Raw genomic sequence first — 20,182 nt, 5'->3', positions numbered from 1 at the left:
TCTTCAGTGAAGTACATCTTGTTCTGGCCACTACAGGTTGCATGTTTGCCCAAAGGCTATGCTGAAGCACAAGGCAGTATGTCATTCACCTGTGGTGTCTTGGTATGGGTGTTTGCCTGCTCTACCTCCCTGGGGCTCAGGATCTCCTGATAGTGTGCTGAGGAGGGACTTGCTGCTGCCTTGTATTTCTAGACTGCACTCCACTTTTACCCTAATGAAACAATTTTCCTGATTTTCCAAGTTTCTTAGGCTCAAAGTTTGTTTCCCCCTGTCTTTTCACTGGTTCTACTGTTCTGGATTTATCTAAGAATGCTATTTTATGTTTGTTTGGAGATGAATATGATATAGTTACACTGTTTTATTGCTTATTCTGCTATCTTGGCATCCAGAAGTCCTTGGTTCATTTTAATTCAGTAGACATCTGTTGGATGCTTACATCCATTAGTAAGGCCATATTCTAGGTACTTAGAGATACTTTGATGAATCTATGAGCCCCTCAGTGCAAATACTCCTCCCACTAATGCTGATTGCAGCCCATTCTATCTGATTTTTGTCTATGAAAGTGCCTAGAGGGAAATCAATCTATCCAATATGCCTTCTTCTGTATCTCTTGACGTGATATGTGGGTCATTGAACTTTGTGTGGTCATTCGTTAGCATTTGTTCTCACTTCATGACTGATCTACTTTCTTTTTTTTTTTGTCATAACTCTGCTTATGTCATTATTTTTCTCTTGCACAATTCTTCATTTAAGCTATTCCTGCCATATATCCTTCCATTGTCCTTTGAGTCACCTGAAACTTTTATTCTTTGGAGACTGATACTTCATGACTCATATCCAGACAGCACTACCAGAATTATATTGATATTCAAAAAATGGGTACTGAAGGAATTATAGGCAAGCAGGACAGCTTTGAAAGTTACATGTCTTACTTAAAAAGAAAAGAAGTCACATGATAGATTTGTGGTTTCATATATAATCCTTCTTTTCTGCTCTACCATTTATATGAATATACTCACTTTATTGGGTAATACTTAAATTTAGAATTATAAAATTATTAAAAAAATTAAAAGGGGGTGAGGATCACTGTTTCAGGGAGAAACTTGAGATCATTAAGAATCCTGAACCATTTCCCAAATACATTCTAAATGTTTGATATGGATAATCAGAGGATTGTTGATCTTGTTTATGTCTTCCAAAGAATTTTGTATGATCTCAAAATATGCACAGGAAACACCTTCCTGGAAGAAAGCTTTGAAGTCAGTATTTTCCTAAATTATATTTAGTGCTTTACAAATGTCTATCCATTCCCTTCTTCAACATTACACTTAGTATACATATAGATTTTATAGACCTGAAAAATTAGGCATATATTTTAATCACCTTTTTTCAACAATGAAGTCTGTGGGGTTTTTTTTTGTTTTGTTTTTTAAAGTTTGCTGCCTTTCCCCCTTTCAGATATCTTGGAAATCAGCCTCTTTATGCATTATCAGAATTGCCGCCTTCAGCACACTCGTCTTTTATGTATATTTGAATTTTCTGCCTTTTACTTTAATACCATTTGGCATTCTATTGTTTAATACCTTGGAGATTATGGTGTTAAGGATCCAAATTGGGGTTTCCATAAAGAGAAAAGAGTTTGTTACAAAAATGTTCGTATATCTCTTCCATTTTTTTGGTCTTCATGTCCTTCCACTTTCTTCATTAAATGCTCTGAGGATGTTTTGACTTATTGGGTCCTTTGCCAAAACTTACTATAATCTTATTTTTCCTTCACTGCTTTTCCCTTTATTATGAGACTCAGAGATGCTGCTGCTCCTATTTTCTTCTAATATCCTTCCCATAAGATTTTACAAATGAGTTTATATTTTAAATTGATGTTACTCTGGACTGTTATACCTCTTCCCTTATCAAGAAGGTCTATTGTTGGCTAATTGAGGAGGTTTCTAAATCTTTTGCTCTCTGTGTTCAACCAAACAACATTTATTAAGTGCTTATTGTGTGCCAGGGCTCAAATAGAGAGAAAAAAATGAAGCAATCCATAGTATGACATCAATTGACCAACAAACACTTATTTTTTAATTGAAAATTTTTATTTGTCTTAATTAGGAAAATCTGAAATTAGGAAAATTAGGATCTTTTCCAGGAAGTCACATCTTCTCATTATGTGGTCAAAGTATTTAAATTTTAGTTTGACCTTCCGGTGAATAACTTGAATTGTTTCTACTGATTTGAATTCCTTGCTGTCTAAGGGATTCTTTCTCACAAGTATTTTCCAATACCACAATTCTAAAGCATTGATTCTGTAGTGCTCAGCTTTCCTTAGAGTCCAACTCTCACAGCCACACCTTGCTACTAGAAAAAATATAGCTTTGACTACATGGACCTTGGTCAGCATGGTGATATCTCTGCTTTTTAGTATGTTTTCCATATTTGCTATAGCTTTCCTTCCAAAGAAAAAAACATCTTTTAATATCGTGGCTACAGTCATGGTCTGTAGTGATCTTTAAACCCAAGAATATAAAATATGACACTACTTCCATTTCTTCTTCTGTTTGCCAAGAAATGATATTAGTTAGTTTTGTGTTTTAATGTTGAACTTCAGGTCAGCTTTTATACTCTGCTCTTTTCCCCTCATCAAGAGGCTTCTTAATACCTCTTCATTTTGTGCCATCAGTGTGGTATTGGTTATACACATTTGTAGTCATTCAGAACAAATTCTTCATTGGCTATATCCAAAAAGAATTTGTCTCCTGTATTAAGCCCTTCACCTCTTCATCAGCATGTTTTTTTTTTTTTTTTAATTATTAGACCTCTAGAACTGTATTTGATTATTATGTTAAAAAGAGTCAATTTAGATAGTTCTATCACATTCATATACCATAATTTTGTTCATCTAATCCTCAGTTTATGGGTACTCTTTCAGATTTTCATTCTAAATCAAATTAAAAAGAGCTATAAATACTTGTGTACATCCTTGGAGTTTGTTTTGGTTAGGAATAATTGTTCCCCTAATCTATCCTTCCTCTGATTCCCTCTACCTATTCTCTTTTTTCCCTCTTGTTTCCCTATTGAGTAATATGTTTATCTTTATCCATCTGTGAGTTTGTATGTATTCTTTTTTTTTTTGATCAGTTCAGATAGGAATGTGGTTTAACTGCCAGCTACTCCTTCCCACTCCTTCCTCCTTGTATAAAAGTTTACCTGTGTAAACTTTTGTGAGATAGTTTTGTGAGATAGTTTTCTCCAACTTAGTTTCCTTCCTTTTAACCCCCTCCCTCAATCTATTCCTCTACCCTTCTCTTTACATTTTTTTTCTTAAGATCATCAAAACATAATAGAATCATTTAAAGGCCTCATCTAATTGGACTACCTTTATGAACCTTGATGATTATAAGGATCAAAGGGAACACATGTATTATTTCCCCTTATTTTAATATAAGCAATTAATCCTAATTTAGTTCTCTAACATTAATTCATGTTTACCTTCTAACATTTCTTTTCATTTCTATGTTTGAACTTGAAAGGATTTATTTATTTATTTATTTTTTGCAACTCTGGTTTTTTCATCTAGAATACTTAGAAATTCTCTATTTTATTAAAGCTCCATTTTTTTTCCCTTCAGCATTAGACTCGTTTTTCTGGGAAAGTTATTATTGGCTGTAAGTCCATGCCCTTTGCTTTCTGGAATATTGAATTCTAAGTTCTCTATCCCTTTATAGTGATAGCTGCTAAAAGATATATGATTATGACTATGGTTCTTCACTACTAAATTCTTTCTTTTTATTTTGGAGTTTCTTTTAGGAGGTAACTAATATATACATATATATATATATATATATATATATATATTTTTTTTTTTTTTTGCTGTCTTTTTCTAAGAGATCTGGAGAGTTTTGTTTTCAGATCTCTTGAAACAATATGTCTAGATTTTATTCTAGGTAATGGCATTCAGATACTCTAGTGATTATTAAATTTTTTCCCTCCATCAGTTTTTTTTTAGGGCAGTTGTTTTTGCTATGAGATATTTTATATTTTCTTCTATTTTTAAAAAAATCTTTTGATATTATTTAAATAGTTCTTATTGCATGGAGTCATTGACTTCTATTTGGTTCATAAACATATTTAAGGAATTTGTTGTTTGGACAAGATTTAGTATGTTTTGCCAAAGTATTAATTTTCTCCAATTCTTTCTTCTATAACTGTCATTTCTTTTCTAATTTTTTCCTTCAGTATTTTCATTCCATTAACAAAAACGTTTTCACTTTTTTCTGTTTTAAAACTCTTGCTTTATCTTCAAAAAAATCTAACTGGTATTTTTCTTTAATCTGCCTTGATTGCAGATGTTTTCTAGTCATTCACCTATTCTGTATTTGCATTTTAAGTTTCCCTCATATTTCTTTATAATGGGATTCTTTTTTATTTGCTCATTCTTTCAGTCTATTTCTTGACTTCATACTTGTGATTAGGGCTGAGCTCTGCTACTCTTCTGTTAGGAAGATCTGCACTGGTCCTGATCCTATTTTCTTGGGGAATTGAGTGTTCTTCCAGGATCTCAAGGGCATGCTGAAGACTGGTCTAGATTCTGGCCTTGGTTCTTCATTTGCAGGTTGGGCTAGATACTAGAAAGATGACACCTGGGCTTAGCCAGCCTGCTGCAAACTTCCAAACTTCCTTTATCTATACACAGCTGATAGCCTCCTTACCCTAGCCCTAAGCAGTGTCCCTTTCCAGTAAGCCCTGGGTCTATGACTCAGAATTGAGTAATGGAAATCAAAGGTGCCAGTTCATATCTGTCCCCATCAGTGTGCCTCAGAATGGGCCTGGGGGTGCACCATCTGGTCTTGGGCTCTCCTCCATTGATGCGGGAGTATCCCTTACACTGCTGGTTCCCTATATCCTTGGAATTTGCTGTCTCCCCATTCTGAGCTGGGCTGGACAAATGACTCACCCTTTTTTCCTGGGTTTTCCCTTCTGGATTCAGTCTGGTGCATTTTCTAGACATGTCTGGAGGAATTTTTGGAGAGGAGCTCACTTGTCTGTGTCCTACCACCCCCTCTCCCCACCTCTTCAATACCATTAATTAAGCAGTCACTCTTTGTCCAGAACTGTGCTAAATGCTAGAGATAATACAAAGAAAAGGCGAAAACATTTGTACTCAAGGACATTCCATTGAGGTAAATAAGAGGCAAATAACTAGGTGCCTACAAGATATTGAATAAATAGAAAGTAATCTCAATGAAGAAGAGTAGCAGTTGAGAGGATTAGGAAAGCCCTCCTGTAAGAAAAGAACTTGTGCCAAGCCTTGGAGGAAGACAACAAAACTGAGATTTGGAAAGGAGAAAGAAGAATATGTATGGACAGCTAATATAAAAGTCATGTATGAGAAACAGCAACTAGACCAGCATGGCCAAATAGATTTTATTTTATGCTGAAGAATGCCACAAGGGCTCACTGAATAGTGGGATGATATGATTGTTACAATTTTTTTTTATTATTATTTATTATTATAGCTTTTTATTTTTAAGATATATGCATGGGTAATTTTTCAGCATTTACAATTGCAAAATCTTTTGTTCTAGTTTTTCCCCTCCTTCCCCCCACCCCCTCTCCCAGATGGCAGGTTGACCAATACATGTTAAATATGTTAAAGTATATGTTAAATACAATATATGTATACAGGTCCATGTATTTTGCTATACAAAAAGAATTGGACTTTGAAATAGCGTACAATTAACCTGTGAAGGAAATCAAAAATGCCAGCGGACAAAAATAGAGGGATTGAGAATTCTATGTAGTGATTCATACTCATTTCCCAGAGTTCTTTCATTGGGTGTAGCTGGTTCAATTCATTACTGCTCTATTGGAATTGATTTGGTTCCTCTTATTGTTGAAGAGGGCCACGTCCATCAGAACTGATCATCATATAGTATTGTTGTTGAAGTATATAATGATCTCCCAGTCCTGTTCATTTCACTCAGCATCAGTTCATATAAGTTTCTCCAGGCCTTTCTGAAATCATCCTGCTGGTCATTTCTTACAGAACAATAATATTCCATAATATTCACATACCACAATTTATTCAGCCATTCTCCAATTGATGGGCATCCACTCAGTTTCCAGTTTCTGGCCACTACAAAGAGGGCTGCCAATTGTTATAATTTTTAAAAATTTTTATTTTTAGTAGCTTTTTATTTTCAAACTACATGCAAAGATAGTTTTCAACATCCACTGTTATAAAATCTTGTATTCTAAATTTTTCTCCCTCCTCATCTCCCATCCCCTAGAAAACAAATAATCCAATTAAACAGGTTAAACATGTGCAATTCTTCTAAACATATTTCCATATTTATCATATTGCACAAGAAAAATCAGACCAAAAGGGGAAAAAAAATTAGAAAGAAAAAAAAAAGCAGAAAACAAGAAAAAAGGTAAAAAATACTATGTTGTGATTCACATTCAGTTCCCGTAGTCTTCCCTCTCTATGCTCACTCTATCACAAGTCTATTGGAATTGACCTGAATCACCTCATTGTTGAAAAGAGCCACATCTATCAGAATTGATCATCACATAATCTTGCTGTTGCTGTGTACAATGTTCTCCTGGTTCTACTCATTTCACTTAGTATCAGTTCATGTCAGCCTCTCCAGGCATCTCTGAAATTATCCTGTTGATTATTTTTTATAAAACAATAATATTCCATTACATTCATACTGTAACTATTCCCCAACTGAAGGGCATCTGCTCACTTTCCAGTTCTTTGCCCCTTTGGAAAGGGCTACTTATAAGCATTTTTGCTCATGTGGTTCCTTTTCCCTCTTTTATGATCTCTTTGGGATACAGGCCTAGTAGTGGTACTGTTGGATCAAAGAGTGTGCACTCAATGTTACGATTCAGAAGAATCACTTTCTCAGAAATTAAGAACAATTTGGAAAGAGAAAAGACATGAAGGGAGAACACCAAATCAGAAACTGCTTCAACAATCCAGACAAGAGGTGATGAGAGTCTGAATTAGAATAATAGCTGTGTTGCCTAGAGAGAAGACACAGAGGAGTGATGCTGTGAAGATAAAAACTCACAAGATTTGAATATCTTGGGTAAATCTGAATGCTAAACATGGAGGCTATGAGGCTGGGTGATAGGAACAATGGTAATGCTCTTAACAATATTAGAAAAGTAGGAAAATGAGGATAGTTTTAGGATAAAAGAAAATGAATTTTGTTTTGAACATGTTGAGTTTAAGTTTTAAAATGTCCAAGAGGAAATTGATGACTGTGGTTCAGGATATAGGTTGGATATAGAAATTTGCAGGAATGATAATTGAATCCATTGTAATGATGAGATTACTAAGTGAGATAGTATAGTTGGGAATTCTTAACCTTTTTTTGTATCATGGATCCAGTTGGAATCTGATGAAACTTGTGAACCCTTTCTCAGAATATTCTTTTTTATTATTATTATAACTTTTTATTGACAGTACATATGCATGGCTAATTTTTTACAGCATTATATTCCTTGCACTCACTTCTGTTCCGACTTTTCCCTTCCCTCCCTCCATCCCCTCCCCTAGATGTCAGGCAGTCTTACACATGTTAAATATTATAATATATCCTAAATACAATATATGTGTGAAGAACCAAACAGTTCTCTTGTTGCACAGGAAGAATGGGATTCAGAAGGTAAAAATAACCTGGGAAGAAAAACAAAAATGCAAACAGTTCACACTTATTTCCCAGTGTTTCTTTTTTGGGTGTAGCTGATTCTGTCCATCATTGATCAATTGGAACTGAATTAGATCTTCTCTTTGTCAAAGAAATCCACTTCCCTCAGAATACATCCTCATACAGTATCATTGTTGAAATGTATAATGATCTCCTGGTCCTGCTCATTTCACTCAGCATCAGTTCATGTAAGTCTCTCCAGGTCTCTCTGTATTCATCCTGCTGATCATTTCTTACAGAGTAATAATATTCCATAACATTCATATACCACAATTTATCCACCATTCTCCAACTGATGGGCATCCATTCATTTTCCAGTTTCTAGCCACTACAAAGAGGGCTGCCACAAACATTTTGGCACATACAGGTCCCTTTCCCTTCTTTAAAATCTCTTTGGGATATAAGCCCAGTAGTAACACTGTTGGGTCAAAGGATATGCACAGTTTGATGACTTTTTGAGCATACTTCCAAATCTCTCTCCAAAATGGTTGGATTCATTCACAACTCCACCAACAATGCATCAGTGTCCCAGTTTTCCCACATCCCCTCCAACATTTATCATTATTTTTTCCTGTCCTCTTAGCCAATCTGACAAGTGTGTAGTGGTATCTCAGAGTTGTCTTAGTTTGCATTTCTCTGATCAATAGTGATTTGGAATACTCTTTCATATGAGTGGGAATAGTTTCAATTTCATCATCTGAAAATTGTCTGTTCATATCCTTTGACCATTTATCAATTGGAGAATAGCTTGATTTCTTATAAATTAGAGTCAATTCTCTGTATATTTTGGAAATGAGGCCTTTATCAGAATCTTTAACTGTAAAAATGTTTTCCCAGTTTGTTGCTTCCCTTCTAATCTTGTTTGCAATAGTTTTATTTGTACAAAGGCTTTTTAATTTGATATAATCAAAATTTTCTATTTTGTGATCAATAATGATCTCTAGTTCTTCTTTGGTCACAAATTCCTTCCTCCTCCACAAGTCTGAGAGGTAAACTATCCTTTGTTCCTCTAATTTATTTATAATCTTGTTCTTTATGCCTAAATCATGGACCCATTTTGATCTTATCTTGGTGTATGGTGTTAAGTGTGGGTCCATGCCTAATTTCTGCCATACTAATTTCCAGTTTTCCCAGCAGTTTTTGTCAAATAATGAATTCTTATCCCAAAAGTTGGGGTCTTTGGGTTTGTCAAACACTAGATTGCTATAGTTATTGACTATTTTGTCCTGTGAACCTAACCTATTCCACTGATCAACTCCTCTATTTCTTAGCCAATACCAAATGGTTTTGGTGACCTCTGCTTTATAATATAGTTTTAAATTAGGTACAGCTAGGCCACCTTCATTTGATTTCTTTTTCAGAATAATATTCTCAAATATATAAAATGAAATACATAGAATTATAAAGGAAATCAATTATATTGAAATATGGTTATAAAAAAAAAAGTTAATGGATCCTCAGTATGGAGTAAAAAGACATGAAGTCCCAAGACAGAACTTTGGGAGACATCCATGTTGAGTGGGTAGAACTTAGATGAAGATCCAACAAAGTTATTGATACTGATATTGATTCTGAGAAGTAACAGTCAGAGAGATAGAAAGAGAAACAGGAGGAAACAATGTTAACAAAAACCTAGAGGGGTTTGTTGTTAAGTAAACAGTATCAAGTGCTTCAGAGAAATCAAGGATAAGGATTGGGAAAAGGTCACTAGATTTAGCAATTAAGAGATTAAAAGGGAGAGGGGGAAGGATACAGGGGAAATCTAGGCAATGCAAAAATGGAAGCTGTCAATAAAAATTATTTTTTACCAAAAGGGACATTGGTAATTTTAAAGCAGGAAGTTTCAGGTGAATGGTGAGGTCAGAGACTACATTATAGGGTTTAAAAGAGAGTGAGAAGAGAGAAAGTAGAAACACCTACTCTAAAAGTTTCTTCAAGGAGTACTAGTAAAATGAATAGGAAAAATAGAGGATGATAGTGAAGGGAGATTATCAGATCAGGAAGGAGTCTTTTTTTTTTTCTTTTTTTTTTTATGCTTCCCTTGGATCCATGTCATAGTCAGCCTATACTTCAGGCTCTATGGATACAAAGAAAAATAAAGACAATCCCTGCTTTCTAAAGGGAGGAGCAATTAATAAAAAGAGAGATTTGGGGAAGGGGAGACCAATTAAGAGACTATTTTAGGAAGTAACAGGGTGGGCAAGAGGTAGTATGGATATGAACTGAAATATTGGCTTAGGTGAATAAAAAGAAGTGATTGTGATAAGGTGTTTCAAAATTAGAAACAAGATTTGGCAATTGACTAGCTATAAGGAGTAAGGAATTCAAAAATAACAGTGAGATTATGAATCTGGTATATTGGAAGAATTGTGGTGCTTTTACAAAAATAAGGAAGTTTGGAAAGATAATGAGTTCTCTTCTAGACATACAAATTTAAGATTTCTCTGGAACATCCAATTTGAATTGTTCAGTAAGCAGTTGGTGATGTGAAACTGAAGTACAGCAGTAACCAGGACTATATAGATCTGTGAGTCAGCTGCATAAAGATAATAATTAAATGTTTAGAAGAATTGCATGTGTTTAACCTAAATCTTATTGCTTGCTGTCCTTGGGAAGGGGGAAGAGGAGAGAAAAATTTAGAACACAAGGTTTTGCAAAGATGAATGTTGAAAATTATCTTTGCATGTATTTGGAAAAATAAAATACTATTTAAAAAATAAAGTATGAAAAAAATCAAGATAATTAAAAAAAGAAAGATAATAAATTCATTGGAGTTGATGAGAGAGACAGAGAGGAAGTCAAAAACATAGCTTTAGGGAACATGCTCACTTAAAAAGAGTACAAGATAGATGAGGTGCCCTGCCAGTCAGACTTAAGAAGTAGTGATCAGAAATGCCTTGTTTTTCTTGTCTTCTCACTGGATAGGGAAGAAGAGAAGAGGGGGAAGAACTTAGAACTGAAAATAAAATAAAATAGAGGGACAAATGATTTGAAGGGTCCCACTGACTTTCCCCTAGAGTTTCTCCATCTCCTTATCCTTTGGAACAAATGCTGACTCTTAACTGTAGCTGTCTTCAAGATGATCTTTTTGCAAATCTTATGCAGCACACCACAATACAAGAAGGCCAATGAAATGATGTTCTTGAGTTGTTGCCTTTTGACAGTTGATGGAGAGAATTTACATACCATCTTTCCATTTAGTGCCACTTTTTTTTGTCTTGTGGGTTCATTGATATTAAGAACAATACTAATTTGATTGAATAATTATATTTGTAGGAGTAGTAGATGGTTTCAGGGAACCTTGCTCTGATATCTAGGGGGTGGTCTGATTCTGATAAGTTATCTGGTCTCTTAGTGTCCTAAGCAGCTATCAGAGCAGGTTCAATTATGCAAAAGAAATCCTCCTCCTATCTCTTTTGTCATAGTCATTTCTATGACCCTAGTCTTGTCCCCAATTATATTATCCACTCCTTAACAGCAGGATCTCTATATCCCTATTATCCAGTATAATGCATGGCCCTTAGAAAATGTTTCTCTAATTGAATGAAATTATGTAAGTTAGATTAAAATTTAGCAAATCACTTGACTCTGTTTGCCTCAGTTTCCTCATATGTAAAAATGAGCTGGAGAAGGAAATGGCAAACCACTATCTTTAAAAACAAAACAAAACAAAACAACACAAACGGGAACAGGAAGAATCAGACATGACTGGAAAAAAAATCAACAACAATAATCTGAAGGAGGAGGAGGTACAGGAATTCCCAGAGGAAGGGAAAGGTAGGTAGAAACTAGAGGAACCCAACTGATAGATTCCAGAAGGAAGCCACTAGGTAGGAGTGAGAGATGATAGGGCTACTTAGATATCATTGGATAGAGCAGCTGGGAGGGTATGGGAGGAGACATTCCAATGACTTTATTGTGTCATTGAAGGCAGGGCAGAGTTCAACATAGTCCAAATAGTCTTGGATTGGTTTCCCCTTATCCTTTTTCTCCACCCCCATCCCCATCAACTCTATCTGTTTCTAATACCACCTTTTCTCCTCTTCCTACCTATCCTCTTCCCTGTCTTGTGTACTGAAATTCTCTTTCCTCCAGAATATCACCCCCACTTCTCTTTGCAGTGATTTGTCAAGACTGAAAACTATTTGTGGTGTCTAATTTCAAGCCAGTTTGTGGAGCTCTAGAGTAAGGGGTGGAGAAATCTGGTTTTGCTACTGGGCTTCTAGATCTCTGCTTACCTTCCTGATCTTTTGCAATTCTTTCAGTCTACTGTCAGAAATTCAGGCTAGCAATTACCTCTCCCTATCTCCTCCAAGGAAGAAAGGAGAATAGAAAGAAAGAAGGGGTTTGGTATTAGAGTCACTCAAGGTGGAAGCACTTCAGAAATCAGTAAATCTCAAAGTAAGGAGATCTGTTGACTGGTTTCCCTTACCTCATCCCTAGCCACCTACCCTGAACATTGTGCTGAATTTATAGGAACTACCATAGCATAGGATTTGGAACTAGATGGGATTCTTGGAGATCACTGAATTTGAACCTCTTGTTTTATTTTACATTATCTTTTCAAAATTATTTTTGTTTTTACATCATATTTTTTCCCAAAGTTATACCTCTCTTCATCTCAATTTCCTAGGGATTCTTCCCTTAATACAAAAAAAAAAAAAAAAAAAAAAATTCCACAAAACCAATGCATATTTCCATTTCATCTGGTCATATGTAAAATAGTCTACAGTTATAGTGCCCTAACCTTTCTGATTATACTAGGGAGCTGTATTTTTTCCTACCTACTTTGGGGCTAGTTTGGGAATTAAAATTGCCCAAGGCTCAATTTCATTTTATTCTTTTCATTTACATTGTGGTAATCATTGTGTAAGTTGTTTTTCTGATGGTCCCCTTCCCTCTCCCCCATTTCACAGAACCGGAATCCAACACTTAGAGAGGTAATATGACTTTCCTCAGATCACATAAATAGAAATAGACTTAAAATTCAAACCTAGACCTCTTAATTTAAATTATGTTGCATTTCCACTACACTTTATCTTTTTTTTAGATCTGAAAGGAACTTCAAAAGACTGACACTTAGGCAATCATGGTAGAAGGAAGACCAGAACCCAGTTCTACTCCCTTGAACATAATCATTTTTTAAAAAATGGTGTTAGATAGCAAGAATGCTAGATTGGGAATGAGAAGATCTGAGTCCTCTTTTTGCCACTTCTGCAAGTCAAAGGCCTTTGTTTCTTCATTCATCCAGTGAAGGGCTGCCATGGACTGGATGACCTTTGAGGTTTATTCAAGCTCTAAATCTGTGACGCTATGACCTTAGAGCTGTACTGAGCCTCCACTGTTTTTGAGGGCACTGTGTAAGATTGCTCTGGGAAAATAAATAAATTGAACCTGGTCCCTATTTTTCTGGAGGTTTTTGTTTACCCCTAAAAAAGCAAACAAACAAATAAACAAATATCCCATAATAAGGGAGTCTTTGATAAGGGCTCAAGATATATAGTGTTAAACCAGCAGCTTATGAGTTTTAGAACTGAAGACCTCAGTGTGGAGAGAGAAGGTAAGTGAGCTTAAACTGGGTCTTCAGGGAACAATCTGATTCAGCTAAAAGCTACTGGGTTCAAATTCCTCCTCTACTACTTATTAGCTATATGTAAGTGCTATATAAATGCCAGTGCAATGGGAGAGCAAGAATTACCTGTATTTAAGACTGATTTCTCAAAGGAAAAGTCTTTATTATTGTATAAAGCAGGATGGGATTAAGCAGCATCGGGAGACTGGTTGGTCTGCGGGAGATATTTTAGGATAAGTATTTTATAGGGGAAAGATAGGACTAAGGTAATAGGTTAAACATCAATATAATAGAAATGGAGTTGGGGAAAGATGGTGAGGCCAAATTTGGGTTTGAAAGTTAATGAAGCTGGCCTCAGACACTTAACACTTCCTGGCTGGGTGACCCTGGGCAAGTCACTTAACCTCAATTGCCTCAGCAAAATAAAAAAAAAAAAGAAAGTTAATGAAGTGATATGGATGCTGATAAGACCTGGCTCTAAAGTTCTGTGGAGTTCTCTGATAAGGAAACTCCCTCCACCAATGTAGGTCAGCAATTTTGAATCTTTATTTGCTAGAAGACCAAGAAGTAAAACCTAAGATCACAAATCAGTATCAGAGATAGCCACCAAAAAAGCTAAGAATGCATCAATATAAGCATAACATCCAGAATGAGGGAAATTCTGTTTTCAGCATCCTCAGCTCTGGCCAGACCTCAACCAGAGATTGTGTTGTATTCAAGGGACAGTTTTTCATATATGCATGAGGTACAGAAACTTGGTCTTCAAGAGGAGAGCAACCAGGATAGTGAGAGGTATAGGAGTCATGTCATAGGAAAGACAGAAAGTAGGGATGTTTAGTTTACAGAAGGAAGTCTCAGAGGGAGACAATTATTGTCAACTCATCATTTATTTAGTGACTTCTAAATGCTTGACTTGCTTTATATGAAGTAAGAAGTAAAAGTTCTTGAATTGCAGGACTTTACATTTTCTTCGGGTGATGCAAAATGTATACAAATAGATTAATGCAAAGTATATACAAAGTAATTTTTTATATAAGGTTTTATTTATGTCGTATGATTCTTGGCTTATTAGGATGTTCTAATAGCTTTTTATCTGAGTCCTGTTTGATTTTTGTAATTTTGTTACATTTACTTTTGATTTTTTGGTGTGCAGTTGTTCTTTGCATTTATATTGTTGGAGTCATTGTATATATTTTTTCCTTGGCTCTGATGACTTGATTTGGCATCATTTCATAGAGATCTTCTCATGCTTCTCGTTATTCATTAGATACATCATTTCTTATAGCTCATGAACATAGTTCAAGATAGGGAAGTGCTATTCCTCCTTTGTCCTTATGTCTTTTCATCATGTTCATTAGTATTCTAGATCTTTTCTTTTCCCAAATGAATTTTGTTATCATTTTATCAAGTTCTGTAAAATATTCCCTTGATAATTTGGTTGTTATAGCATTAAAAATAAATATTAGTGTTTTTCCTCCTCTTTCATGATTTTTTCCCATTTGTTCTGATTTTTCTCTCCCAACATGATCCATAAAGAAATGTGTATTTAAAAAAAAAATTAATGTATATGGATAACCAGAAAAAAAGAAAACAATCAAAATAAATTCAAGGCAAAAAAAAAAAAAGTAAATACTGTTTACTTTGAAAGTATTGTCTCTATGTTTACGTGGTCTAGCCACAAATACTAAGTATTCCTCTAACTATGTAGATTGTTCTTTAATTCTTTAAAGATCATTTTATAATTGAATACATTAGAGTGTTTTGTGTGCTCCAAATATTTTAAGCATTTTGTGGTTATTTGGAATGGGATTTTTTTTCTGTTATTGCTTCTTATGTTTTATTATTTTATAGAAATGCTGTTGATTTTGAAGATTTACTTTGTAACCTGCAACTTTGCTAAAGCTATTAATTGTCTCAATTAGTTTCTTTACTGATTCCCTGGAGTTTTTCAAGTAACCATTATGTCATCAGCAAACACATAGTTCCATCTCCTCTTCATCTATTTTTATCCTTTTAAAATCTTTCTCTTGCTGGAAATGCTGTTGTTAGCATTTCTAGAATAATATTAAATAATAGTGGGGAAAATGGACATTCTGACTTTACTTCCATATTTATTGGAAAAGGTTCTAATATTTCTCCATTGCATGTGATTCTTTTAATTTTATTTAGATTTTTTGTGATAGTAAAAAAGGCTCCTCTACTGCTTATATTTTGTAGATTTTTTTTTAGTATGAGTAGTGTATTTTTCTCAAGAGCTTTTCCCACATCTATTGAAATGATCATGTGGTTTTTTGTTTTTAATATGATTAACTATGTTGATTGTTTTCCTAATGTTGAGCTTTCCCTCATCCCTGATATGTCTCATTTCAACACATTGAAGGGTTTCACTATTGATTAGAGGAATGCATGTTACAATTATCAAGTTGGCTAATATGACAGAAAAGGAGAATGACAAATGTTGGAGAAAATGTGGAAAAATTGGAACACTAATATATAGTTGGTGGAGTTGTGAACTGATCCAGCCATTCTGGAGAGCAATTTGGAACTATGCCCAAAGGGCTATAAAAGTGTGTATCACCATATGGTCTGTATCCTAAAGAGATCATAAAAAAGGGAAACGAGTCTACATGTACAAAAATATTTATAGCAGCTCTTTTAATGGTGGCAAAGAATTGAAAATTGTAGGGATGCTCATCAGTTGGAGAATAGTTGAACAAGTTGTGATATAAAAATGTAAAGGAATATTAGATTATTTGCCATCTAGGGGAGGGAGTGGGGGAGATGGGGGTGGGAATTTGGAATACAAAGTTTTGCAAGGGCCAATGTTGAAAAAATATCCATGCATATGGTTTGAAAATAAAAAGCTTTAATAAATAATTTTTTAAAAATAGAATGTAATGGAATGCTATTTGTTCTATAAGAAATAAGAATTTGTTCTATGAGTAGGCAGATTTCAGAAAAGCCTGGAAAGACTTACATGAACTAATGCTGAGTAAAATAGGAGAATAGTAATAGAAACATTGTGCAATGATAAATTATGATAGACTTAGCTCTTCTCAGCAATACATTTATTCAAGACAAATTCAAGAAAATGCTATTAGCATCCCAGAGAAAAAATTATGGAGTCTGAATGCAGATCAAAGCATAGTATTTTCACTTTGTTTTTGTTTTGTTTTTTTCTTGTGATTTTTCCATTTTGTTCTGATTCTTCTTTCACAACATAACTAATGTGGAAATATGCTCAACATGATTGTACATGTATAACCTATATCAGATTGCTTGCTCTCTAGGGGAGAGGGAAGGAATGGAGCAAAGGAGAAAAATTTGGAATTCAAAATCTTACAAAAATAATGTTGAAAACAATGAATTATTTCTTGGATAAATGACTATAGTCTATTTGATTAGATTTTGTTTAACATTTTTGAGTCAGTGTTGATTAATAATATTGTCTTTAGAAGTATACTTGTCTGTATACTGGGTCCTGGAAGGGAGAATGTTCTTTCTTTTTCAATTTTTGAAAATATTTTGTAAATTATGCGTACAGTTGGGGTTGTTATTGTTGTTGTTTTTTTTTTTTTTTAAGTTTGATAGAATTCTCTTGTGAGTACATCAGTGCCAGCAGTATTTTTCTTTGGTATTTCCTTTACAGATCTTTTTAGATTTATTTCCTTTTCTGAAATTGGATCATTTAAGATCTCTACCTGTTCTTCTGATAATTTGGCTGCTTTATACTTTTGAGGATTTTCCTCTCTTTCTTTTATGTTCTCAGGTTTATTTTCATATAATTGTGCATGATGTAGTCTGATTATTTGTCCTTTTCTTCTGATTTTGCTGTGATTTTACTTTGGTCATTTGCAATTTTACTGATTTTGATTTTTCTGCTTTTTAATCAGAGTAAGTAAGAGTTTATCAATTTTATTAGTCTTATTAAAGAACCAGCTTTTAGTTTTATTTATAATTTTTTGGGGGGGTTGTTTTCAACTTATCTATTTCCCCTTTGACTTTTATTTTTTAAATAGCTTTTTATTTACAAGATATATGCAGGGGTAATTTTTCAGCATTGACAGTTGCGAAACCTTTTGTTCCAACTTTTCCCCTCATTTCTTCCACCCCCTCCCCCAGATGGCAGGTTGACCAATACATGTTAAATATGTTAAAGTATATGTTAAATACAATATATGTATATATGTCCATACAGTTGCTTTGCTGTACAAAAAGAATTGGACTTTAAAATAATGTACAATTAGCCTGTGAAGGAAATAAAAAATGCAGGCGGACAAAATAGAGGGATTGGGAATTCTATGTAGTGGTTCATAGTCATCTCCTTTTACTGGGTGTAGCTGGTTCAGTTCATTACTGCTCTATTGGAATTGATTTGGTTCATCTCATTGCTGGAGATGGCCACGTCCATCAGGATTGATCATCATATAGTATTGTTGAAATATATAATGATCTCCTGGTCCTGCTCATTTCACTCAGCATCAATTCATATATAAGTCCCTCCAGGCTTTTCTGAAATCATCCTGCTGATCATTTCTTACAGAACAGTAATATTCCATCATATTCATATACCACAATTTATTCAGCCATTCACCAATTGATGGGCATCCACTCAGTTTCCAGTTTCTGTCCACTACAAACAGGGCTGCCACAAACATTTTGGCACAAACAGGTCCCTTTCCCTTCTTTAGTATCTCTTTGGGATATAAGCCCAGTAGTAACACTGCTGGATCAATCCCCTTTGACTTTTAATATCTCTTTTGTGCTTTGCTTATTTTTTTTGTTTTCTAATTTTAAAGTGAATATGTAATTCACTAATCCTCTTTTCCTATTTTATTCTATTCTATTTATATGATTGTAAAGATATGATTTTTCTCCCTGACAACTAATTGAGCTAAATCCCAGAAATTTTGGCATGTTATTTCATCTTTATCATTTTCTTTTATGTAGTTTTTATATAGTTACTAATTGTTTCTGATTGTTCTTTGATCATTCATTAGTTTAAGATTTCATTGTTAAGATTCCATTTGAGTCTGTATCTTTTGTTTGTGGTTCCTGAACCAATGACTATTTTATTTGCATTATGGTCTACAAAGATTGTGTTAACTATTTCTGTCTTTTAAAATTTGTTTGCTGAGAATATCTCTATGCTGCATGGTCAGTTGTTGTAAAAGTTCTGTGTGGTAGAGAGAAATATGTTTATTCTTTTGCTGTCCCATTTGGATGATGCCATAAAACTTTTAACTCTAGTTTCTTCAGAATTTTATTCAGTTTCACATTTTCCCTTTTGATGAAGTTGGGTTAGCAATTCCTAGTTTGAAACAGAATGTGTAAGGCACAAAGCACATGTGAAGAATTCACAATGACATTCTCTTTGCCAAAAAGTACCTTATTTATGCTAAGAGGTTACAGACAAAATGAAAAAGTACAGGAATGGTAGATTTGGGAAATAGATTTGGGAGGGCAAAAAAAAGAATATTATAGTTAGCAAAGAAAGGGTTTTTTTTTTTGTTTTGTTTTTTTTGTTTTTTTTAATAATTAACAAGGGGAAAGACAAGTTCCCTAATGCAATTCACAATTAAGCAGGAGAAAGGGACTATTCCATGAAGTAGCAGTATGCTATTAACTAGAAGGCTAAATCCATAAAGGAGTTTAGCAGACTAACCCCAAAGGGGAGTTAGTAGGGGAAGGAGATTACATCATTGAGGACTAACCCTAAAAAGGATTTAGCACCCTAAAAGAGTTAGTTAGCTCTAACAAGAGGACACCTTGAGGCAGGACACCATGGTGGGCTAATCCCTAAAAGGGGGACTGAACTTTAGTAAGCCTTGGGCAGCTTTATAGGAAAAATGTAACTTTGGGGGTTTGACATCATAACTTGGATAGATTAAGTAGGATTTCCAAAGACCTCCTTGGATTGGAATTGTAATGAAAGTCCACTTGAACAAAAGACCTACTAAAGAACAAAAGGGTTATTTAAAACTGAGGCGATCCTATCTGTGCCCTTCTCTGTTTGCCTCAGAGTGTATTATAGTCTTATCTGTGTTTCAGGCTTTCTCTGTTAAGCTAGCTAACCCGAACCTCATCATTTTGTTTATCTTTCTGTTAGACTTACCCAAAATTGAAGGAGAGATAATGAAATCTCTTGTCAATATTGTATTACAATCTTCTAAGTGTCTATATTCTTCTTGAAGCTCGCCATCCTCTGGATCACTCTTTTTGTTGTGGTTTGCTTGAATTTTTTTTTTTCTTATTTTTTTCTTTTTTTTACTTTTTGATCTGATTGTGCAGCAAGATAATTGTATAAATATATATGCCTATATTTGACCTAACATATATTTTTACCATATTTAACATATATTATATTTAACATCTACTGGTCATCCTGCCATCTAGGGGAGGGGGTGGGGGGGTAAGAGGTGAAAAATTGGAACAAGAGGTTTGGCAATTGTTAATGCTGTAAAGTTACCCGTGCATATATCCTGTAAATAAAAGGCTATTAAATAAAAAAAAAATAATAACATATATTAGATTACATGCCATCTAGGGGAAGAAGGGTAAATGTTGAAAAAATTATCCTTGCATATGTTTAGAAACTAAAAAATTTCAATTAAAAAAAAAATCCTCCCATTCCCCAAATCTATATTGTGTGACTCACTCTAAAGTTGAATTTGTATTATAAATGTTTTTACCATCATTTTCTTTAGAGTAAACAATCAATAAAATAATAATAAATAATGATAATAAACCCAGTCCTGATTTGTATCCTTTCACTTTCCAGGGTGTAAAGGTTTACCCTGAAAATTAAATCCCTGGCTTTCCAGTAAAAGCAGGCTCCAGCACACCCTTGATTATATGGCTACTAAAAATTGAACCTTAGGCGGCCTAT

At 34.3% G+C, this 20,182-nt stretch overlaps 1 protein-coding gene across 2 annotated transcripts in view; it reads left to right on the top strand.

Annotated features, from left to right (window-relative positions):
• Positions 1-20,182, top strand: part of KYAT1 (kynurenine aminotransferase 1) — a 52,572-nt gene that overhangs the window by 14,605 nt on the left and 17,785 nt on the right. The window lies entirely within an intron of this gene.

This window comes from Sarcophilus harrisii, chromosome 2 (genome assembly GCF_902635505.1).
Source record: "Sarcophilus harrisii chromosome 2, mSarHar1.11, whole genome shotgun sequence".
Lineage (NCBI taxonomy): Eukaryota > Metazoa > Chordata > Mammalia > Dasyuromorphia > Dasyuridae > Sarcophilus > Sarcophilus harrisii.
The sequence above is the reverse complement of the archived record's forward strand: the minus strand, read 5'-3'. Positions and strand labels throughout refer to the sequence as shown.